Below are 5,961 nucleotides of genomic sequence, written 5' to 3'. Positions count from 1 at the left end.
AGTCGGATTTCGATGACCTCTTTCGTAACGCAGTCCCAGAAGTAGGAGGATTGACAGAGTATTTTTGTTTTTTCATAGTCCATAGTATGGCCAGTCCTTATACAATGGTCAGCCACGGCTGATTTAGTGGCCTGGAGTAATTCGGTTTGGCGCTTGTGTTCGCGGCACCTCTCTTCTACAGTGCGGACTGTCTCCCCAATGTATGATATTCCGCACTGACAGGGAATTTGATAAACGTCCGGTTTTCGAAGGCCTACGTCATCTTTCACTGGAACCAGTAGAGTCAAGGTTTTTGCAGGGGGTCGGAATACACATCTCACATTGTGTTTCCCTAGGATTCTACCGATTTTTCTTGACGCTGGAACCTCCGCGTGGCACAGTACTCGTTAAAGACTGTACTATGGTAAGTGAGCGGGGTTCACCTTATGAGAAAGGGTTTTTGTATAGATATCGACCGCGTGTACCTGAATGGTGGCAAATCAGACTTACATATACTCTGTAATAACAATGATCCGTCAAGCAAGTTCGAAATGCAACTACACGTCAGGATGGACCAAAAGCAACACTGAAGATGCTATCAATTTGATAATAATACGGTCGCCAGCCTAATTAGGCATTAACTGAGTTTCTTCCCTGTACAAGTTGGTATATATTCATGCAAAACAACAAGTAGTAACACTGCATAATATAGTGGAATTATAGAAACAGAAAATGTATTGAACTGATAGTTTCACGTTCTGTACTGATATGGAAAACCATGAATACATAACACTACACTATAATGTTTACTACAACACTTTATACTGTCTATTAATCTGATTAAAATCGGGCATAGGTTACCCCAGGAATATCACTTCCGTACCACACACAAAATGTCAATTTTGATAAAGATAAAACACTGATAGTTTTTGACTTTTATATTGACTTTAACTTTTGCTGGTCAAACCAATTTAGAACACTTCAGAATTCAAATGAATAAAAAGGGGGGGTGGGGGACCCTGAAACTGTTATGATCACTGTATTAAAAAAATGATTACTGAATTTATTATGCGTTCAAGACTTTCAGTATATAAGTTATTACTCATTTCATCTTATTTACTGCTCATTTAAATACCTTTATATCTGTCTCGAAATTATTAAACTTTATTACTATATCAATATTAAAGTTATCTTTCAACTTCGTTAGACCTTCGTTATTCTTTGCTGGTTCATTAGCAAAACATTTCTTTAAACACCATTCTAACATAGCTAGGTCTGCAAGTAATTTTTATTAACACAAAATTTAATTTTTCATTTCGGGACCCTCGGATGCACAATATTTGGAAAGGACCCTGTCTAGGTTAGTTGTGAGAATAATTAAATGATGGGAAAGTTCTGGTAAAATTTAGGTTATTATTGCACAGTTCACTCTCTGATACACGCGAATACAGTACTAAAAGTTTCAACCCGCTTGTATCGATGCGGCGGTTGGCGGGCGGCGAGATGGCGGGGCACAGAGCACACATACAACCATAGCTATGGCTCTTGACGTATCATCACTTTAGTTCTTAGCGTCGCAATACTTTTCCATTTATTGCCTATGGAATTTTGCCATGCTGTGTGGGTGGTGGAACGGCATACACGAGGCTCAGTGAGGTTACGTCTTCCAGGAGAGCCTCCTCGCTCCAGAAGGTGTTGCTCAAACCAGTGCCAAATTCCAACTAATACTGCTGAGCCCGTTGTGCCGTGCAGTGCCCGCGTGCATTTCCCCGCGCTCGCCTGCCATCCCCCTTTTACCGCTCCCTGACAGGCCGGGTATTCACCCGAGGTTTTGCATTCTACAGTTTTGTCATCAGTCTACTGACTGGTTTGATGCGGCCCGCCACGAATTCCTTTCCTGTGCTAACCTCTTCATCTCAGAGTAGCACTTGCAACCTACGTCCTCAATTGTTTGCTTGACGTATTCCAATCTCTGTCTTCCTCTACAGTTTTTGCCCTCTACAGCTCCCTCTAGTACCATGGAAGTCATTCCCTCATGTCTTAGCAGATGTCCTATCATCCTCTCCCTTCTCCTTATCAGTGTTTTCCACATATTCCTTTCCTCTCCGATTCTGCGTAGAACCTCCTCATTCCTTACCTTATCAGTCCACCTAATTTTCAACATTCGTCTATAGCACCACATCTCAAATGCTTCGATTCTCTTCTGTTCCATGTTTCACTACCATACAATGCTGTACTCCAGACGTACATCCTCAGAAATTTCTTCCTCAAATTAAGGCCGGTATTTGATATTAGTAGACTTCTCTTGGCCAGAAATGCCTTTTTTGCCATAGCGAGTCTGCTTTTGATGTCCTCCTTGCTCCGTCCGTCATTGGTTATTTTACTGCCTAGGTAGCAGAATTCCTTAACTTCATAGACTTCGTGACCATCAATGCTGATGTTAAGTTTCTCGCTGTTCTCATTTCTACTACTTCTCATTACCTTCGTCTTTCTCCGATTTACTCTCAAACCATACTGTGTACTCATTAGACTGTTCATTCCGTTCAGCAGATCATTTAATTCTTCTTCACTTTCACTCAGGATAGCAATGTCATCAGCGAATCGTATCATTGATATCCTTTCACCTTGTATTTTAATTCCACTCCTGAATCTTTTATTTGCATCATTGCTTCCTCGATGTACAGACTGAAGAGTAGGGGCGAAAGGCTACACCCTTGTCTTACACCCTTCTTAATACGAGCACTTCGTTCTTGATCGTCCACTCTTATTATTCCCTCTTGGTTGTTCTACATATCCTAACACATTGCCTACGTATGGACCAGACGCACAGTTACAATTTTAAACATCTTACAACAGTCTCAACATTTGTTACATTTCAATACTATTACAATATCACTTGACATTTGACATAAACATTAATATTCACACTGAAACTTATTTACAGTTTTCTTAACATAATGACATGAAACAAAAAAGAAATGAAATCAGGACATCAATTACACAAGTTTATCGAAAAATCATAAGAAAAAAATATTATTTATATGTACAATAGTACAACGTCGTTGTTGTTACAACGTGTTTCCGACAAACGGAATGCACGCCAATGACTTCTGTTCTTCTGCTTCTTCTTCTTGTTCTCTTGGCGCAGTCTGTCTGAGTGCGTGTCTTATTTGCTTCTGATTGTACGCATTTTTCCAAAATGTTACCTCGAGGTGCTGCAGTTCTGCTGGAAGGCTCTCCTGGTCGCAGATCGATCGTGCCCTGTGAACACGTGTGTGCAAAACGCCTTCACGCTGGGAGTTGTGGTGGCAACTGAAGGCATTTAGGTACAAATCAGTGTGGTTCGAATGGCTCTGAGCACTATGCGACTTAACTTCTGAGGTCATCAGTGGCCCAGAACTTAGAACTACTTAAACCTAACTAATCTAAGAACATCACACACATCCATGCCCGAAGCAGGATTCGAACCTGCGACCGGAGCGGTCGCTCGGCTCCAGACTGTAGCGCCTAGAACAGCACGTAAATCAGTGTGTGAAGGTTTTCTGTATACACTGTGTCCCAGCTTGTCGTCAGGTTTCCGTTTCGCCAGGACGTCAAGAAACGGTAGGGCACCATCCTGCTCCACGTCCAACGTGAACAGTATGTTGGGGTGCAGCGAGTTGAGGTGTTCGAGAAATTCATTTAAGCTGTCACGTCCATGTGGCCAAACAAAAACCAACTTGTTTCTTCCGCTACGTGGATGACACGTTCGTTGTATGGCCAGGCACTAATACATCATCGATATACATCGCTATTTGTATGAGAACGTCGATATATCGACACTTAACAGCTCTAGTGTAAAGCGCTGCGTGCGGTGTGCAGTTGCCGCTCCTCGCTGGTGGCTAGATATTCACGTTCAGGGGGGTCGTTTGGATGTTTCACGCTGTTCTCGCGATAAACAGCCCTCGCTAACGAGCAATTAGAAAGCGTAATTGTTTGAAAGGTGGGCGGACGAACTCCGGGCGGGCCAAAGCGCTGGATTCCAGCGTCTCCAGGACTACACAGGACAAACAGGCTCGGGGCTCCAGTACACCACCTTCTTTTTTGTAACTCGACTTCTAGCAGTGTCGACAACAGACTCGCATCAAAGCGTGCCCTTCGTCTTTGGCTTATCGCTACTCTTGTGATGTTTACATCAAAAGCTGCTTTCCGCCCACGGTGCACATTTTGTCTGAGGCAGACTGACAACCGTAGCTGTCTAATTCTCTAGTGGTTTACACCACACGACGCCGGAGAGGATGTTATATAGGGTGAACTTTAATAAAAGCTATATATATGAAGACAGTAACTTGTTCTCGAAAGAACAGTTACTGTTGATGACCGTGCAGCTTTTCCCTGGAATAAATGATGACTAACTGACAACCTCAGCTGCCGACAGGTATTGTTGATATATCTCGATGTGGACAGCTGAAAATGTGTGCCCCGACCGGGACTCGAACCCGGGATCTCCTGCTTACATACAGTTAAAGGCTACCCAGCCATTGACCTTCGTCTGTGCGAATGCGCGCAGGTTGCCCAAACTCTTGCGGGAATCGCAAAAGCGTGCGCGAGTAATGACTGGGTGGGCAAATGTCTATAAGGTACAATACATATGTAGAATTGTGGACAGTTGGGAATGTGAGTCTCACGGGAAGCTTGCAAGGGATAAGTCCTTGCAGTCGCGCTATTCACCTGTGTCCTCGGTGGCTCAGATGGATAGAGCGTCTGCCATGTAAGCAGGAGATCCCGGGTTCGAGTCCCGGTCGGGGCACACATTTTCAGCTGCCCACATCGAGGTATATCAACAAAACCTGTCGGCAGCTGAGGTTGTCAGTTAGTCATCATTTAATAAAAGCGACAAATGGCAGGGACGGACTTCTGACTAGAAATGGAGGAAAAGAAAAGGTAACCGGAAATGCATCGTTGTCACGGTACAGAATGAAAGTCCCTCTGGCCACATGCTGTGTGTTCCTTGTGTGTTGCAGGCTGTGTGATTGACGCAGCGTACTGTAAACAGCAGAATGGTCCGGTATTCATGTGGGGCACAAGCTGAGATGGTGTTTGTGTGCGGCCGAGCAGATGGAAACGGTCGAGAGTGAGCACTGCCGAACCAAAACAGGTATCCTCACAGTCGCCAACCATTTCAAGCAGTTTTAGGGCGTTTGTGTCGTCCTTCCAGACGGACGAACGTACAGCGAGGCGGTGGACTGTGTGTGCTGAACCAGTTGCTGATGTGTAGACTCTACCTGCACATCCTCCTTCAGCATTCCTTTTCCTCAACAATAGTCATCGATACCAGTATTATTTTCGCATTTTGGGCAGGCCAGTATTATCTCAGTTACTCTTCTGAACACTTTCATATAATTTTATACACAGAATGTTATACACTACTGGCCATTGAAATTGCTACACCACGAAGATGACGTGCTACAGACGCGAAATTTAACCGACAGGAAGAAGATGCTGTGATATGCAAATTATTAGCTTTTCAGAGCATTCACACAAAATTGGTGCCGGTGACGACACCTACAACGTCCTGACATTGAGGGAAGTATCCAGCCGATTTCTCATACACACACAGCAGTTGACAGGCGTTACCTGGTGAAACGTTGTTGTGATGGCTCGTGTAAGGAGGAGAAATACGTACCATATACGTTTCCGACTTTGATAAAGGTCGGATTGTAGCCTATCGCCATTGCGGTTTATCGTATCGCGACATTGCTGCTCGCGTTGATCGAGATCCAATGACTTAGCAGAATATGGAATCGGTGGGTTCAGGAGGGTAATACGGAACGCCGTGCTGGATCCCAACGGCCTCGTATCACTAGCAGTCGGGATGACAGGCATCTTATCCGCATGGCTGTAACGGATCGTGCAGCCACGTCTCGATCCCTGAGTCAACAGGGACAACAAACATCTGCACGAACACTTCAACGACTTTTGCAGCAGCACGGTCTATCAGCT

The 5,961-nt window shown here is 44.3% G+C and overlaps 1 non-coding gene across 1 annotated transcript; it reads left to right on the top strand.

The window, feature by feature from the left end:
- Positions 1 to 4,694: 4,694 nt before the first annotated feature.
- Positions 4,695 to 4,768, top strand: Trnat-ugu (transfer RNA threonine (anticodon UGU)). Its single transcript has one exon. It is a non-coding gene; the product is annotated as a tRNA-Thr (tRNA).
- Positions 4,769 to 5,961: the final 1,193 nt, after the last annotated feature.

Source organism: Schistocerca serialis, chromosome 12, assembly GCF_023864345.2.
Source record: "Schistocerca serialis cubense isolate TAMUIC-IGC-003099 chromosome 12, iqSchSeri2.2, whole genome shotgun sequence".
In the NCBI taxonomy this organism is placed as follows: Eukaryota; Metazoa; Arthropoda; class Insecta; order Orthoptera; family Acrididae; genus Schistocerca; species Schistocerca serialis.
Note: the sequence above shows the minus strand (reverse complement) of the source record. Positions and strands in the feature narration are given on the sequence as shown.